Genomic DNA, 20,045 nt, shown 5'->3' with positions numbered 1-20,045 from the left:
TAAATGGATGAATAACACCATTAAGCTTGAGCTGCAAAAAAAGAAACAATTGTGGAGGGAATTTAAAGAGAAAGGTGACCTGCAGGTGCAGGAACAGTATAAAGCTCAGGCCAGAAAGGTAACAAGGGTGGTAAGTAAAGCAAAAGCGGATTATGAAAGAACATTGGCCATGCAGGCTAAAGACAATCCCAAACAGTTTTTTCAATATGTTGCAAGTAAAAGAAAAAATGTTCATGGCAGAATGATTTTCAAAAATGCTGAGGGTAGGGAGGTAACCGAATCAGACGATATAGTGGAATTACTGAGCGAGCACTTTGCAAGAGTATATCATCCATGTGATGACTTTGCAGGAATGGAAGAACCAACAGTCTATACTGGAATTGTAATGAATGAAGTGGAGGTAAATAATCTATTACAGAACCTCAATGTCAATACATCTGTGTGGGATTGGATGGTATACCAGCTCGTGTCGTACGTGAAGCAGCTAAAGAATTGTCATTGCCCTTGACCATTTTGTTTAATTTGAGCCTCAGGTGTGGGTCAGTCCCCAGGGGATGGAAAGAGGGGAAAATAGTTCCGCTGCATAAAGTTGGTTCCAAGGCTGCTGTTGAAAATTACCAGCCGATTAGCATAACAGGAATCGTTATCAAGGTCTTGGAGAAAATAGTCAAGAGGAAAATACAAGATTGGATAGATGAAAATGGGATACTGTATTGGGGAAAGCATGGTTTTGTGAAGGGTATGTCATGCCTCAGTAACTTGCTCATGTATTATAACACAGTGACAGCTGAACTGGATAAGGGTAATGGGTTTACAGTGATTCTACTGGACCTTGCTAAGGCCTTTGACAGGATACCACATGGAATTCTAATCAGTAAAATGCAGCATATGGGGATGGATATAGGGTTGGTGAGATGGATAGGAGGGTGGTTGATGGAGAGATATCAGAGAGTGGTTTATTCAGGAGTAGAGTCCAAAAGAAGGTCTGTGACTAGTGGTGTGCTGCAAGGATCTGTTCTTGGACCACTGCTGTTTAATATGTTCATTAACGATATAGGAAAGGATCTGAGAGGCACAGTTCATTTGTTCGTGGATGATGCAAAGTTGGGTAGGGCAATAATGAATGCAGATGATGTCAAAATTTTGCAGGATGATTTGGACAGATTGGAGGTCTGGGCTAAGGAGAATGGATGTCAATTTAATGTGGCAAAATGTAAGGTTATACATTGTGGGGTGAAAAGATTAGCAGCAGCTTACTACATTGGTGGAACTATACTCCAGGAAATTGATGAGGCCAGAGATTTGGGAGTGTTGGTGGATAAGGAGTTGAAGTTTAGTGGGCACATTGCAAAAAGTGGCCAAATCAGCTCATCAAATCACTTGGTTGCTGAAGAATACTTTGACGAGCAGAGACAAGCATGTTATTGTTACTCTGTATCGAGCCTTGATAAGACCCCATCTCAACTAATGTGCCCAGATTTGGTCACCTAAGTTTCTTATTGAACGGGAAGAGGTTGATAGGATCCAGAGGTGAGTGACCAAGATGATAGCAGGTCTGTGGAATGAACCTTTTGAGAACAGATTAAGGATTTGTGGGTTGCAGAAATTGGTTGATAGGTTGAGGAGGGGAGATATGATTGAGACATTCAAATTACTGAAGGGTTTCTATAGGATTAATTCAGAGGAAATTTTTGAGAACAGGGCTGATGGTGAGAGGACTAGGGGACATCCATGGAAGCTGGGCAAGAATGTGGTTAATAAGGGTGTTAGGGCTGAGTTCTTTACTTTTAGAGTGGTGAATGAGTGGAATAAGCTACCAGAGTCTGTAGTAGGTGCTGTGACAGTGAATGAGTTTAAGGCAAGGTATGATAGATACTGTATGAATGTCAAATAGCTGTGATGGACATGATTTGGGGCTTCCCTGGAGTTGCCCGTAATAATAATAATAAATAACGAAACCTGTGGTGAGATCATAATTAAAAGAAACATACGTATTAACCACAGTGAAAATTATTTAATGTACATATTTCATCCTAAGTATCTTAGGACATCATCAGTACAGTAGTTTAAACAATGATAGGAATAACATACAGTTAGGGAGCATGATTACGATAGAATGATTACTACAATAGATTACTGCAATGCATATTGTAGCACTCATCTAAGAAATACAAAATGATTTCTATACTGGCCAAGCATTAAAGACATCATTTTAATGGTTGGTCAACAAGAATAAATAAAGGGAGTGATTGAGAATAAAAATAATTGAAATAACGAAGTTTTCACTAGTTTCACCCCACCGCAATAAATAAATAAAGGTTAATCTAAAAATTTTCAGCTAACTACATAGATGTTTACAAATTTTCTATAGATTCTAATACAAACTGAAAACAGCCGAAGTTCCTACCTGCCTCATAAACCCATAAATTATTTCGCATATTGATAAATTGGATATTTAACTATTGCGCTGCATAGGGAGCAGCATAACACCTTTCAAAAATCAATCATTCACACAACGTGAATGTCAACAAAAGTGTCAAGTGCAGACTAAGCACATCTCTGCAGACTGGTATTCTATACGCGCCCTCTGAAACTTATACAATTATGTGATTTACAGATTTCGAGTGATCGTTATGGGCTATTTCAATCATAGTAATGTACATTAATTATAGTAATATAGATTAATAAAGACAAATGAATATAATCAAAGAGAATGAATTCCTTGAGTTTGTGAGTAATAATTATCTTAAGAAGTACACAACAGAGGCTACACGTGGATCGAGGGTCTTGGATTTGATTATCTCATCAGAAGATATTATTGTCAATGAAGTGTCACATTTTCCTCCAGTTGGAAGGTGAAAGAAATCAATACTGCTTAATCTCTACTCAGAAACTATCTGGCAGAGCCAATGTGTATTCCAGAGGTCAGATGATTAAATAAGGTAGGCGTAAAATGGATGACTGAAGAGGTGAAGCATGCAATCTTGAAGAAAAAGGCAGCACAAGATAAGTGGCAATAATCAGTTACATGAGGAGTATTAAGCGCAAGCAATGAAGGTGACTTGCTTGGTAAGGGCAACAAAATTGCAGTTTGAGCAGCAGTTAGTAAATGAACTTGAAAGAAATCCTAGCAAGTTTTTTCAATATGTAGTCAATAAAAGACAGAATGGTGATGAGAGGATGATGATAGGGATAATGGAAGATTGATAAACAATGAGAAGAATATAGCGGAGGTGTTAAATGAGCAGTTCGTTAAAGAATTTCATCCTTGTGGTTGTAACATAATGCATAACTTCAGAGAATGGAACGGGGAAGGAACCACTGATGGTGTGTCACGGGAGGTATATGAAGAATTGAGTAAACTTGATGTCAACAAGGCATGGTACTTGATGGTATATCACCGAATGTCTTGAGGGAATGTTCCAGGGAGTTAAGAACAACTTTAATGTACATTTTCGACATGAGTCTTCCATTAGCCCAGATGCCAAAGTAATGGAAATATGGCAAAATTGTTTTGCTTCATAAAGGAGGTGATAAGACTAAGGCTTTGAATTATAAGTCAAGCTGCTTGTCTGGGGTTGTGGTCCTGGTGTTGGAGAAGCTAGTGTAGATAAGGATTCAGAACTTGGTTGACAGCAGCAGAATTCTCATTAATGGACAGCATCGGTTTCCTAAAGGAAGATTGTTTATACCAATATGCTTATTTGTTATTAAAAGGTGACGAATAAATTATGCAATGGAGATGCATTATGCAGTAGTATATTTATATTTTTCAAAGAATTTCGATAAATTGGCACATGACAGACTAGTGGTTAAATTGGAACAGATGGGGTTGGAGAGTAGATTACTGTGTTGGATTGAAGATTGGGTATCTGATAAGTATCAGCAGGTTGTGTATGGGAGAATAATATCCAAGAAGTGAAACGGCAATACTGGTGTGCCACAGGGGTGTGTTTTGGGACCATTATTGTTTAATTTTTATGCAAATTATATCGGAAGGAGTTTAACCAGTAGTATACAGATGTTTGCAGATGATGCTCAGTTGTGAAGAGGTATGAGAAGTAGTGCAGACGTTGTAGCTTTGCAGTGGGACCTAAATAAACTGGCTGAATGCGACTGTGTGTGGGATTGCCATTTTAATGTTGCAAAGACTAAGGTTTTAAAGTTTGGAAGCAAAGATAGGATGCAGCATATAGGATTCATAGGATATCTTAGAAGAGGGGGATGTGAAAGATCTCGGGTGATGGTGGATATGAACTTGAAATTTCACGACATTTTATTAAAATTGTGAAGAAAACACAGAGGATTATAGAAATGAATTTCTATAATCTACTGACATGCAGAAGTAAATTGGTATTATTCCATTGCACAAGGCTTTGATCAAACTGCATATGGCTCACTGTGCACAAATTTGGCCACCTGGTTTTAAAAAAGATGATGGGTTATTAGAGATGGTTCAGAGAAAACTGGTTAAGTCGGTTTTGGATCTCTGGAATGTAGGTATGTATGAAGATAGATTTCGAGAATGCAAATTGCAGAGACTAGTGGACACAAGGAAGATGGGTGGGACATGATCAAAACATATAAGTTGGTAAGAGGGCATTATCATATTAATGTGGATGAGATTTTTCATAGAATCTCTGGAGACAGAGGGAAAACAAGAGGTCATCCCTGAAAGCTGTATAAGGAGAGTGTGAGCAATAAATTCTTTCATGGCGAGTGGTGGATGATTGGAATGCAATTCCTGCAAGTGCAAAGACAGTGAATGCATTTAAGTCAAGGTATGATGAGATGTGCGTGTGAGAGTGAATTTTCTCGCGATGAGTCACTTGGCTCCACAGAGGTTTGATAAAAAATAATAAAAATAAGCTAACACAATTTTTATTCCCTTATAGGAAGCAGGCGAGGCCTTTAAATCCTGTTCTAGCTTTTGAAGACTGAATGGTAGTTCCATCTCCACCAGTAGCAATTAGAGATAGCTTCCCGTGTGTGTCAGTAATTATAGGCGACCACCGATGAAGAGACGGACAAAGAAGTGCAATCTCTTGGTACCTAACTCTAACAGTATATGCTATTGTCTGAAATGATGTGGGTTTTACAGTCGATTTACTTGAGTTTACGGGACGAAAAACTCGAGTTTCCGAAGATAAAAACCCCCTTGAGCGTGCCAGAGATCTAATAATTCGGGAACCAGCCGAAGAAAGGCATAGAAAAAGTTTCTCCAGTCGGCGACTAGACTTGAACTTATGTCTAACTTTGAGCGACCAAGTGCAGAGGATGCAAGCACAACTTCGACTGAGTTACACAGGCCTTGGAGATTTGATGAACAAAGGTTTGAGAGCCATTGGTAGAGCCTCTGCTACTAATGGCTCGCAAAAATGAAGCGAGTTTAAGCACGGTTAGTAGTTGGAAGGGGTTCAATCTTTCGATGCTGTTGACACGCTCTCCTTCGATGAGTCTTTTGACTTCCTGGAGGCGTCACATAATAATAATAATAATAATAATAATAATAATAATAATAATAATAATAATAATAATAATAATAATAATAATAATTTCATTAGAACATTTTTGCCATTCTATTCAAGAAAATGTGAGTTATCAGATTACAGTAGTCGCGCATGAAATCAACGTAGCAAAATGTAAAGCATGCGCTTGGGAGGTTGAAAAAATTGCAAGCTGTATATTCTACTGGCTGAGTTTCATTTGCTTTAAATTGATCAGGCCGGTGTATGGTGATATTGATTGACAGGAAATGAAGTTGGCCATATTGAAAAAAATGTCAAAGTGGCACACAAAAACATGTATATACAGTACACACCCACATACAATATTGTTACACTTCTAGAGCTAATTTGGCACTTTATTATTTGTATATTTTGCTTTTCTACTTCTGTACAGAAAACGTCTTTCACACAAAGGCAAAAATTTTTAAATTAAAGATTTAAAGAGAGTGTCCCCTGTCTTGTTCAAAATTCTGTCATTTAAATGCCTTTGATTGAAAACCTGGCTTCTAATATGCCAAACTCTTTATAAGTTATTTTTAACTTAAGGTAGGTTAGTTGATCTCTCTTACTAGTTAGCATAGGGTGACCAGATTTTCAAAACCAAGAAAAGGGGACATTTTGTATTTTTTAGCAATTAAAAAAAAGTACAAAAACGGGACACTTCTAGTATGCTCTACATAAAAATGGAATAACATATAATTATAATTACTGTACACAGGACTGAAATGTGCATTATAATTATGGAGTATCAGCATTATCATTACAGTATTATTATATTTATATGAAGACGTTATTTCTTCCAAAAGTATTGGTTCTTTCAAGATGCACTCATAAAAGTCAATACACGAAATGTCAGAGTGTGTCTTGATATTAACTATTGCTTTCACAGTTGGTGTTGAAGTGGTTCTTTTCATCAGACCACAAAGAACTCGTGAGAGAAAAAATTTCCTCTACATCTGCGTTTGTTCCTGGGATCGCCATACAAATGCAACAATTGGCAGTATGATTTTTGTAGTGGTTGTTTTTTTCTTGGAGCACCTTAAATAGATCACACCGCATTTTTGTCCACTTCGGCGTTTGTATCCTTCTTCTTTTTCTTCCATCCTGGAGTTCACAACATTATTTATATGACTAACGTTATAGAATAATTCGTCTTCATGAACAATATTGAATATTTTGCTGTCAACATCACTGATTGCTTTTAGACTGCTTTCAACTTCACTCCAAGTTAGTGGAGTTTGCAACTTAATCCAGTGAAATGCTTTCAATGGCTGGAAATGATAAGTCCATTTACTTAAATAAATATTCAAGGAAAGTATCATAAAATTAATTTTTTTAGTGTCTAAAAATTCTTTTTCATCAGAGACGCTCTCATCTTTGAACTGTGAAATAATTGATGACATTTTAAATGTTTGAAAGTTCTCAGCTTTCCTATTTGTAATTTTCTGTCTAAGCAATTGTAATTCTTCTACCACTTCAGTTGCCGAAATACTTTCCCTTTCTATTTTCGTTATTGTTGCTGAGAATATTTTCAGCTGGTTTTACATGAAATGGAGCCAAAGTACTGATTGTTGGTTACTGAAAAATGATTTTAACAATGTAGGGCACTTGTGATAAAAAAAAAAAAAAAAAAATGTAAGATCTGAGTCCATCATACATGTCAAGAATCCTATTCACAGCTGATAGTAATGATAATCATCTTGTTTGTACACTACCTAGAGCACTCTTGTATTCAATTTCTATAAATGCGTAGAAATTCTTCAATCCCTCTACTCTCATAGTGTAAATGTGAAAACACTGAAATATTTTATTTACAATTGTTTCGATATCGATAGTACACCATTATGAACACTATTATGAACAACATGAGCGGCACAGCCAATAACATGAATGTTCTTTTTTAATCCTTTGTTAAGTCATGAAAATACATTGTTGGAACCACCTCGTTTATACCCACCTAAATTGGTGTTGCAGTTATCCGCAGAAAATTCAATAATTTTCTCAGCCAGCTGCTAAATCATATATTGGACATTTTGCAGAATATCCAATATATGATTTGCAAGCAGTTCTGCTGTTTCTCCTGTTATGTTCTGAAAATCCATCACTTTAACCTGAATACCTTTATTCGGGATGAAGTGCCGATTTCCAATTTCTGTGGTTTGATGTGTCTACCACAACTGACACATTTGGCTTGTTTCAATTTAATTGCTCTTTCGCGCATTGCGTACGGACATTCACTAAAATTAATTGGCGCTTTGTTTGCCCACATATAAATTTTTTTTAAATGAATTTTTAACTATTGCAGAGGTGCAGTCCATTGACCTTATGTTTCGCTGCATGAAACGCAGACAGCCCTTCTTGAGCTGCAAGACATTTACTTTCATCAGTTAATTTCCCTTTTGAATGTTTCATAAAAAATGATGTAACATCTTAACTTGAACTGCGAGCAGCGGCTGCCAATTTATGTCTATCCAAATTTTATCATGCCTTTAATATCACTAGTCACAATATATATACTCCTTGTAACTTTCACAATTACTAACAGCCCAGTGCAAGGGGCACAAAACAATGGTATGGTACACAAAGAACCTTTGTCTACCATTTGATAACCTTTGTTATCGCCCGGTTGCAGCCGTGCTGCCACTGATTGCAGCATTTTCGTCCTATAGCAGAGAGAGAGAGTGTGTTCATAACGGTTGATAATCGTCATAGCATGCATTTCGATCTCATGCTATCAGATGTCACCAGCAGAGACATTATCCTTCTGAAATTCGAACATACAAGAATAATGACCACAAACAGATTGAAAAGGGAAAAAAAAAGGAAAATCTACTTTTGAACAAATGTGGCAAAAAGCGCAAAAGTTTGGGAAAATGAAGCACTTTCATGGTCGATGATTGAAAGATATTGAAAAGAAAATTCTCAGCCGCTTAACCTGGCGATGGCTTCAATAGTGTAATAGCAAGAAAAATTCGAAAGGTCGGATACTTGCTGCTGTGAGGAATGAAATAAAGGCGAAGATTGAAACCGTCTATCACTATAGGAAATGCCAAATGCGCAGAGATAAAGAAGAGAGAGCGGACCCAGTTACTTCCTGCAAGATTGCTTGTACAGACTATAAACAAAAGTCTGATGGGATACATGGAGATTCTGTAGGAAATATTGTTTCCAATCTTGCAAAACCCTCTTTGAGACAAACAGTTGAAAATGAATGAAAAAAAATACAACGATATGTTGAACTTACAAATTCAGCCAGATAGCCACCAGGAACATAATATATCAGACATCTTTAAGTGAAATTCCAATTTAATTACCCAATGTAGACTACAGCCCTGCTTATTAGTGGCCTGAAAGATATTGAAAAAGGTCCACATTTGGTCTGTACAGTATGGTTTCCAGACTATGTAAAAATAAACAAAAATACAAAATAAAATAAATAATAAATAATTAAGAAATAGAAAACAGCCTTAAGTCAGTACCTTAGGCTGACAACGTTTTATAATCGCATAAGAAATCACTCTAATCGAATAACAACGTTTAGTTTAGATGTAGCAATACTTTGGGATAAAAAGTGCATGAAAAACTAGCCAAGTATAGAGATATGGAGATTGAAATTCAAGGACTTTGGAATAAAAATAACAACAACAATTCCAATTGTCATAAGGCTCTAGGAGCAATGTCCAGAGCATTTATGAAATGGAAAAGCTGGGCCTCCCAGATATAACATCATGTGAACTCCAGAAAACCTCTCTCTTACAGACATTTTACATCTTACGATGATCTTCAGTCGATTTCTAGGCCTTGTGATAAGGTCCGAGTTGGACTCATTTACCAGTTAAAGATTTCATTAGTCCATTTCATGTTCATTGTTACTCTTTGAGTAAATAATAATAATAATAATAATAATAATAATAATAATAATAATAATAATAATAATAATAATAATAATAATAATAAGCAGCCGTTCTAATATAAATTAGCAATGCTTATTTTTTTCTGAAATGTAATTTTTACAGAAATGTAATTTGTTTACAGAAACGTTTTTTATAACTGAAAAGTTACAAAAGGCTATAATTAATGATTGTGAGCACTGTTATAATAAACTATTTAAAAAGTAGTTGATATTTTTCGAAAAAAAGCGCTTGCAATCATTAATTAGAGCCATTAAATTTTCAGTTATAAAAAGAATGGACGAAATAATATAATACTCTAATAGTTACTCTTTCCAATCCCACATTCTCCAGCTTCTGCAACAGCCTTTCATGTAACATCCTATCAAATGCCTCAGCAAAATCGGAAATTATCATAGTGTATCGATTCCATTTATCCAAAAACGGAATCGATATATAATAAAAATATGTGCAAATTGTTACCCATTGTTTGTCTACCCATTTCTGTATTCAAATTCTTACGAACTTTTCTAAAATCTTCATTTAACCACCGACTTACCAGTATATCTGATACTGATAGGTCGGTAGTTAGACACATCAGTTATTGCACCACCCTTGTACAATTGAACTATCACACATTCCTTCCATTCCTATGGTATCATTCTTCAACTGAGATTCAAGTTATACAAACATGTAGAAGGCCTAGCCAATTCAACTGAACAATCCTTTACCAAACGTGATGATATTCCATCTGCCCCTATTGACAAATTCATATCCAGGTTATGCAACAGCTCTTGGCAGTAGCACTGTGCACATGTTACGTACACCTGACTGATATATCTTAGGAACGTGAGCACTCACTAACTGAACAATCTTATTAGCTTCTGATACTAGAGTACCATCTGACTTCTGCAAAGTTAACTTACACGTTTATTCTTTTTTTTAGTGTTGCACGGTGATCAGCATTCATTTTAAAATTTATGGACTTTACAACCGTGTTATAAATAACTATTTTATAAAATAAAAGAGATTACATATTTATTTATTTGCGGCATAACAATAAAATTCTTTTATATTTCCTTTAGCCCTCCATAGCCAATTTCTTTTCATACTCCGATTTAGCTTTCTGCAGATTACAATATCTGCAGAAAGCTTATTTTCTGGCTTGTGCTTTATATATTTCATAACTTCTTTCACTATTATTCTCACGATATTCTTTCCATATCATCTTCATTTTATGGATTTCTTGCTTAATAAGGTTGCACATCCATTTCACTTCAACCTATTTAATCTTCAAAAAAGTAAGGATAAATTCAGACATCGCCTAATTTACCTTTTTGAAAGATTCCCATGCATTGCTGATATTTTTCCCATTCAGAAACTGATACCATGTAACCAAGGATAGTATTCTCCTAAGTATATCATAATTCTAATTCGAACATCAATACAATTTGATTCTTTTCAAGAAAGTACTGCATGATCACTCTCACCAACAGATGGTAAAATACTCATATTCTTAACAGAGACCCTTCTGATGCTATGAACAAATCTAGCACTCTTTGACCTCGAGTTCTTTCTTTCACATGCTGCTTGAGAAAGTTGTCTTTAGCAACACTCCACCCAGAGGCGTAGCTAGAGGGGAGGGGTCCTCCTCGGCTGGCACTTTGAACATTTTTGAACTTTTGCAGTTCATTCTAAAATACAGTCTGGAGAAATCAGTTCCAACTATTGTAATACTACAGCGAATTTTCCTCACAATTGCTGTCAGTGTTGCTAGTTGTGAGAGAGGTTTTTTATAAATAAAATTGATTAAGAATTACCTACATTACTATGAAATAGACTACAACAATGTCATCGACGAATTTGCTAACAGAAAAGCAAGAAAAATAACATTTTAGAATGTGAAATTAAAGTTTTACTTCAAAAATAAGTACAGTGTTTTAATTTATTTCCCTATACGTCGTTTTGACTTTTTGTAGTATTTTTGGTGTGTATTGAGAGGGGCGACAAACTCAGGGACTGCAAAAGCTCTAGCTACACCACTGACCCCACCATATATTTCATTCTGTTAACCACCACTTCACACCATATAGACTCAAACTCACCGCTATATGGGACATTGTCACCATCATTGTTTTCTTGTGTTTTTACCCTAACCGGACTTAAGTCATGTTATATCATTAGTAGCATACCTCCTCCTTCTCTTCTATCTCTTCTATCATTCCTAAAAATAGTATACCCATTATGCTCGATATCCCACTTACTATATCTGATTCTGATATTGATTCTTCACTACAGATTCTGTAGTGAATTCTGATTCTGATATTGATTCTTCACTACAGATTTCACTAATGCCAACAAGTTTAGGCCACATCGTATTCAATAAAGCAACGAACTCAACCCATTAGTTTATGTTTTGTTTTGATACATTGTTAATCAATGTGTTTCGTTCTTCTGTTCTGATCATTGGCCTGTAATAAGTGAACTTTTTACTAAAAGGTGCCATCTTCTGAGAGATCGGGAGCTTTCACATTCGGCGATAAGAGACAGCACTTATAGAAAGGAGCACATGTTTATTTCGAGTTGAAAATCTCTTTTATGTTTCTATAAAAATTAACGAAATCCATTTTAGCTGCTAGAGGCGTACAGTATTTTCTTCACCTTAAAATGAAATTCTTCCTAAGACAGTTGTATTTGTGCCCCACTTGACATCACTGAACATACGTTTTGTTTATTGGAATTGATACTAGAAGAGCTCTATACTATTGACGCATGCGTATGAGATATTTTCGTAAATTGCGTTAACAGAAACCTAGTGTTTAGATAACAAACCTATAATATTATCAGTCTGTGACGTCACTGCCACCTAACACTGAAAACAATATTGACGCGCCATTTAATTTCTAAATTAAATATTAATAATTCAAGAACGTACATTTCAAAAAAGATTATTTCTTCACTATGACATAACAACGGTACTATAGCATATAAATTCAACCCAATACTTTCACCAATTAGGTTGCCTAGAATAAAAAAAAAAAAAGATCATAAAAGGTAATGCGAGTTCATTATGACAAACAAGACCCTTGAATTACGTTTGATCATATGTTTTACATATGGAATAATTTTCATTTGAATATCATAAATTCAATTTTAGTTATTCAACATGATTCATGTAATTCATTATTTATATTTTGAAGTCTTTCCTACGCAAAGATGATGCCAACTTGGAGCACATTTAGCACCGCAGTGAGGATTAAATTATTATTATTATTATTATTATTATTATTATTATTATTATTATTATTATTATTATTATGTTACAAATTTGATCAAGAATCTGTGCGAAACAGAGGGATGTGTAGAAAATTTATAAGACATTGTCGATTAAGACGGGACGAATGATTTTATTCCACAGTTTCGAAGGAAATAATGCTCCATTATTTCCTTCCGAAATACTCAACGTGTGTTTTTCTTTACTCTGTTGCTTGCTGGATTTCACTTGGGCTACACTGCACAAGCTACGACGCACCAATACTACACAAACAAGATTTAAGTGGATGGGGGGAGTATATTGGAGTTGATTAACGTCAGGAGTGGTTGGCAGACTTTTCAACTGGGTGTTTGTGAATTCAGTAGGCAAGGGCTGTAAGGAAAAAACTGCATGCGGTGTGGATGTGGAATGGATGTCGGGGATCATAATCTATTCTGCTGCAGTTAAAGAAACTATAGTGGCACTTGAATGTTGTACTGAAAGTCACATGTTTATAGTAATGCATTCGTGCAGTTTTTTCCTACATAGTGTTAACATTTGCTTAACTGTATTACTTTTATCTTCAGCTATTGGTGGTCTCGAAAAAAAAAAAAAGAAAAGGATCATCTCGGAGAGAAATCTTTATTCTTCTATATACAAGTAGATCATTTGTGTAGGAGCGCAAACTTCTAACCTTTATCAAAGCATGTGATTCGGTGAAGGATTGAAAGGAGATAATTTCTGGTATTAATTTTTTAGAAATTGGTGAATATTTATAAGAGTTTTTCGAGAGAGAGAGAGAGAGTAATATAATATAGTTTATATTCTAGCTGGATTTAACTATATCCCGCTATCATTAGACGTCATCAGAGGTCATTATTCGTGTTTTGTTTTTTTTTTCGTTGTTTGTTTGTTTTGTTTTAGGAGAGCTGCAGGTTGTATTTGTTTAAGAATACTTCATCAAGAAGACTGGTTCAGAAAACAGAGTTGGACGAAATAAAAGAGGATGAGGCGAAGCACATTCGATGTTTGCAGTTGCACAGAAGGGATGCTGGGCAGCTGCATCTCTTGTATCAGGTGCAACAGAAAATGAAGGAATGATGGTTGCCAATTCAATTGAATGAATTCAAGAGAATGTATGACTGCTGGTGAGGGTAGTTTGTAGCCTCCCTCGATGAGTCTTACTCTTTGGTGGTCTCTCTTAATAATAATAATAATAATAACAGTAATAATAATAATAATAATAAAGGTTTCATGTGGATTAAATTGCATTGGTCAGATCTCAAGAAGTTTGGAAATAAGGAAAAGAGAATATTTCGGAGATGTAAACAATAACAGAGAAGACAACTCTGGGTTAGCCCTTCATTTCTCGAGGACAAACCATACCATCGAATGGGACAAAAGCTCCATGCCCTATTTAGAGAAAGATTTCCGCTCCCGAAACATAAAAGAAGCTATAGCAGTCATCCGTTCTAAACGCAACCTCAATAGAAATCAAGGATTAATTTTAGCTGATATTTGAAGACCCTAACGAGATCACTAAGCATGCCAGAGTTAAATTTCGCTACTAATTACAGAACGTTCTTACATAACAACAGTTGATATCATACACGCTCCATGCGTTTGATGCACGCGTTCTTCTGTTATTTGTAAAAAAATACAATTGCATTCGGTTCATTCCTTCACGAACATTTAAGTTGTTTTTTATCTCTTTTATTCACCCTGACGAAGGCAGACAGCTAAGTTGGCGAAACATATTGGTGTTTTTTTACTTAGTAACAATTATTAAAATCCTTCGGTCAATACAACCCAGTTTATGTTAATTCTTGCATTCATTAGATGGCGGAAAATAATATACAATAGTTAAAAAAGATTCCAGTTCTGCTGAAAAGTCACCATCGAAGTATCAATAGAAGAGACAGAAGGCAGGAACTAACCATCTTTGAAACAATGGCTGAAGTAAGTCTATGGAAGAGTAGTCTTTAATAAATAGAATTTCCCTCTTTCGAGTTCAAAGCTGCATCAGAAAAAGAAGGATGACAAATTTTCTGGAAATTGAAGATGAAACAGAAGTGATGTGATCATAGAAGGAAAACTAGGAGTAGGTGTAACTCCCAGAATATAGGTCTTGAACCATCCTCCAAAGGTAAGAGGAAAATTAAGGATATTTGTGAGAAAAAATGAACAAATTTCTCTATTGAAAGCACTGAATGTAACAAGGTGTCATTCTAACTCATTGTAGGATGGTGTGAAGATCGGCGTTTAAGCCAATTCTCGTAGATCAAGATGTTCGAACACTACAACATATGAGTGGGATGAGTGCTGTCATCAGCTAAACTATGAATAGGCTTCGAGGTTGTAATAGCAGATTATGTAACGAAGAAGACGGTTAAAATAACAGAGCCCTGAGGACTGCCAGAAACAGGGAAATCTGAAGAAAGAATACCTAAACCATTATGCGTAGTGAGTACCTGAGAAAACTGGCAAGGCAATTGCATAAAACGAAGCAAACAATAAAATTGGCAGCTGGTGAGAAGCTCTCGATGCCAGACCCTATCAAATGCCTTGGAAATATTTTCATGGATGCTCTGCTAATGAAATGCTGCCATCCTTCCTCCTCTTGTATCACACAGACATACACTGTCAAAATATTCTCTCTCTCTCTCTCTCTCTCTCTCTCTCTCTCTCTCTCTCTCTCTCTCTCTCTCTCTCTCTCTCTCTCTCACTCACACACAGTAACAAAATATTATGACCACCTTTCATAATCAGTTGAATAACCGATTATAAAAGCCAGTATATAACGTAACGATGTAAAGTCATAACGATAAAAGCAACCAGTATATGTCATACTGAAGGCATTGCAACGTAGTGGTACACAACGTGATCTAATGGACTTTGTAAAGGGCATGATTGCAGGATACTGGTTGAAGCGTAGTTTTATCCACCTATAAGTTGCTTGAATAATGCTGTAGTTAAGGTGTAGCCAGAGTGGAAGGACACTAGGCAGACGTGCATTCATTGAGCCAATGACATGTGCCACTCATCATCGATGCTAGTGGTGAAAGTGGGTTGTCTCTCTTGTGCAAGCTCATAGATTGAAAACTGTAGATGGTTGATCTCAAGGTATCCATGCTTAACTCTAATCATCGCCGACTACATTCTACAATCTGCATCTCAGAGAAGGCTAAGACTTGTCTCAGATCCAAATTGCAAATTGGAATAATTTGCCATTTTGCTTTAATTTTGTTCACATGAATTCCGTGTGGATGGTAGGTAAAAGATTACATGATAACCTGCAGAGGGAATCACAGTAAAAGCATAGTCTTACAAAGTTGTTCGGGGGTGGTAGCATGGAATATGTTTTTTGGGGAACGTCTTGGATCCCTGATATACATAGACTGTATTCCGGATGTTATAAAGAATGTATCCATTTTTGGCTAATCAGATACAGCCCTTCAAAGTAACTCTCTTCAAGGAAACTCTCTTTTCGGACGGCAGAGGGTGTTCAAGCAGAATATTGCTCCTTACCATTAATTCGTCGACGAATTAACGGCAATGACGTCTAGATGTTATCACTGATTTTAATCTCAGAGAATATCTTTGCGATTACCCATATCCAGAGAACAAGCGTTTGAATCTTGATTGGCAAGCTTATGTAATTTGATATATTGATTTCTTTTAAAAAAATCACTGGGAGTTTGAACGGCCCCCTTCATTCTCCAAAAAATAGATAGATATGACTTAAAGGCCTTCGCTTATTCCCATGAATGAATAAGAGGCGTTAGCTGATTTTTAAAACTGAAATAAGGTACGTATAGCTAAGTGAAAATGAAGATTGCATCTTCTGTGCTAGGCCATCTGAAGCAGGACCTAAGTTCGATTCTAGTCACCGACTAGAGGAACTTTATCGAAGTCTTTCTTCGATCTATTTCCAAATTTGTCTATCTCTGGCACGGGAAAGAGGACTCTTTCTACCTGAAACGAAAAACCCAGGTTTCCAGGAGAAAAAATCCCATAAACTCAAGAAAGTTGACCTTAGAAACTACACTGTTTGACAGTAAAACACAATGTTATGATTAGGGACCATGAGGTGCCATTGCGATTCAGTCTGCTTCTCTTCACTAGATGCCATGAATAATTAGTGATAGCCTTGGGCTACCTAGCTATCTTCAATTGGCTAATAGTGAAGATTGAATTGCCACCTCAGTCACCAAAAGATAAATAGGGCTAAAATGTCCTCGCCTACTCTCTCTATATATATAAAATAATAATAGGCATTAGCTGAGTTTTTTAAATCACTGTTAGGGGAAATGCATTTTCAAAGGCAGTTTGGGAGGAGATGCTTTGTTATTTCTTGTATGAGATCGATTTACTGAGATGAGGGATTTAAAATGTGGGCATCAACGAAAAGAACTTACCTTTATTTTTGGAGAGTTAGATGCAGATAGTAGGTTTATGAGAACAGCAAATTATGTCTGAATATATTCAGACATAATATGCGTCCTCATAAACGGGCTCGTATGAGTGAGTTGCCTCTTTTGTGGGACAAAGAATCTGTGTTTTGAAGAAGAGAAAAAGAGACATCTGTCTGGGATCGAATTCCTTACGAGATTACACGACATTCGAATTTGGAATTTCCAACCAAAGGGTCAAAGATCAACTAAGCCATGAAATTGCTGAAAAGTTTGAAATAGTTCCTCCACTCGGTGACTACGACACTCTTAAAAATGTATTACGGTCAGGGACCACTAGATGGCGGCACTTGTTAGCTGTCTCTTCGCTGCGTTCCGATTAAATTTGTGATAGCGTTGCGCAAGCTATCTCTGATTGGCTACCAGTATAGACTGAACTGGCCACTCAGTCTCCAAAAGTTAGTCTCCAAAATGGCCTCGTATATTCCCCATAAGGGAATAAAAGGCGTCAGCTGATTTTACTTATTTATTTATTTTTGAATCTGGCTTCTCTGAACTGCTGTAGCAGTTCTTCACTGTAGAAATAACCCCAGTCCTCATCTTTGAACATTCCATTTAATAGAATGAATACTACAAGACCCCTACAAAATTTTCACATTCCATCTGTAGTAAATGTATTTCGTGATGGAATACGCTTGTGAACGACGTTGACGGAGACGTATACTTTACATAATAACGTCTAATGTTGCAATAATCTAACGTCAATGTCACTGCATTCCAACAATGAAAAAAAAAATTAAACAATGAGAAAAGTATTGCAAAATCAGAAACATGACATTATTAATTTAGGAAACTTCAAGAACAAAGGTTTGTTTCGTCATTATGACGTCAGGCAGTACTAAATCATATAAATTCTCAACAAACCATTCACAATTTTATACATACTCAGAACATGAACAGATCATCTCTTCATGTTCTGAGTATGTATGACACATGTAAAGCACTTGAAATACATATTCATGTGAATTGTTACAGAATAATCTACATTTGAATATAATAAATTCAAATATAGTTATTCAACATGATCTATGTAATTTTTTATTTATTTAGTTTTAAGGGATTCTCTTTCACGAAAGATGAGACTTATCACATTTGCAATCGCAGGAAGACTAAGGATTCAATCTTATAAGAATCTCTTGGAATAAGTTAAACTGGGAGATGTTAATAGTAATTTAGAGGATTTTAGAAGGTCATCTTCCATTATTACCTTCTTAAAAAATAAAAAATTGTGAAGACATTTTTCTTTAGGCCTTGCTTCTGGATTTCACCTGGGCTACACAGCACGGGTAGCGCCGCACCAATACTACACAAACGAGGTTGAGGTGGGGGGAGTATATTGGGGTTGATCAACGTGAGGAGTGGGTGGCAGAGGCTTTTCAACTGGGCGTTTGTGAATTTAGCAGGCAAATGGCTCTAAAGAAAAATTGTTTCAATGGGATGAGGAACTTGGGTGGGTCATACATGATAACTTATACTTTGATCGTTGGATGCTTACACTTAATGAGTAAAGATTTTTCCCCTTCTCTAACTCTTTTCTACAAATACATCTAACAATCGTTGACCAATGTCTTTACAGTTGACTAACTAACATGCGAATCCCTACTTTATTCTGATGAAAACTGTCTATGTATTTACGGGAAGAACAACCTGGAGTGAAACAATTGATTATTTCAAGGAAGGTTGGTCCTTATTCCTATAAGCAGTAAGATACGAAAAGTCCTTAAATTCACCAGCAAATTCTTTCGAGAGCTATGGCTAGAGTTATGGATGCAAACACCATTTCCATTCATTTTTAACGTTTTGATGTTTTGTAGGCTGTACGTCTAATAGTACAATGAAATTTACTGTTGAATCCAATAAATGCATATCAGTTTAATAAGAATTATTGATTCACGGATAATCATCATAAATAAATTGTTATAACCACGAATTGTATTAAATATTAATTTTGTGATAGTTCCTGTGGACATCTTGGAAGTTAATTCAACTTTACATATCAGTCAATGGTTAAAATTTGAAAGATTATGTGCATAATTCGTTAAAATTATTCAAAACAAATCCTGTGAACAACACAAAAACGTCAACGGTACGTCCCTAATATAAACCTAACGAAATGCAATGCTGACATAAGGTGTCAGAACCAAATTTAACTTTTGAATATCTACGTGTACTCTTTTTCGGAGTACTTTTCTCATATATATACACTAGGTTGACATAGTGTATATGTATGACAAAAGTATTCAGAGACCTAGTTGTAAATAAAGAAATGGGTTTTATTTAATTACATTTCCAGTACCGAGTGGGAACAACTTTATTCTGAATGACAGCAACTACCTTTTGCAGTATGCTTTCAAATAAATTCTGAGACGTCGCAACAGGAATATTCTTCCATTCCTGTCGAAAAGCTACCGCATTGCTGATGCTGATGACGGCCTTTGTGGTCTGGAGCGAATTCGGAGTTCTAATTCGTTTTAAAAATGCTCGATGCGGTTCAAATCTAGACTCTGAGCTGGACGTACAACACGTCAACGTTGTTTTGTGGAAACCAATATCTCGTTCGCAGACACCAGAGACTGGTCCCACATCCAAGTATTTCAACAGTATTGGAAGCATGAAGTTGCCCAGGATGTCCAGGTAGCATTCAGACATCATGGTTTTGGGCGCATAATCTCCAGATCCAAACTGTACCATCGAACTGAAACATTTGGAAGCGTGATTCTTCGCTTCACAGAACCCTTTTGTAATAATGTACGGTCCAAGAATGGAGTGAAAGACACAACTCCAAGTAGAGTTTTGCGTTGAAGGGGTGGATGTGTGACTTGTTCGCAGCAGTTCTGCCATGGTATCCTAAGGCATGCAACCCTGAGCAGACAGTGCTAGTGCTGACATGTCACCGTAGCTTTTTCCAATTTTATTGAGAAGT

General features: G+C 36.1%; 1 protein-coding gene across 1 annotated transcript in view; it reads right to left on the bottom strand.

Annotated features, from left to right (window-relative positions):
* Positions 1-2,556, bottom strand: part of LOC150098657 (uncharacterized) — a 31,292-nt gene extending 28,736 nt beyond the window's left edge. Inside the window, exon 1 of the mRNA XM_090405341.1 lies at positions 2,408-2,556. The gene's annotated coding sequence lies outside the window, so the exon portion shown is untranslated. The remainder of the gene's footprint in view (positions 1-2,407) is intronic.
* Positions 2,557-20,045: the final 17,489 nt, after the last annotated feature.

This window comes from Typopeltis vanoorti, chromosome 15, assembly GCF_054136105.1.
Source record: "Typopeltis vanoorti isolate ZY-2024b chromosome 15, IOZ_Tvanoo_1.0, whole genome shotgun sequence".
Classification (NCBI taxonomy): domain Eukaryota; kingdom Metazoa; phylum Arthropoda; class Arachnida; order Uropygi; family Thelyphonidae; genus Typopeltis; species Typopeltis vanoorti.
The sequence above is the reverse complement of the archived record's forward strand: the minus strand, read 5'-3'. Positions and strand labels throughout refer to the sequence as shown.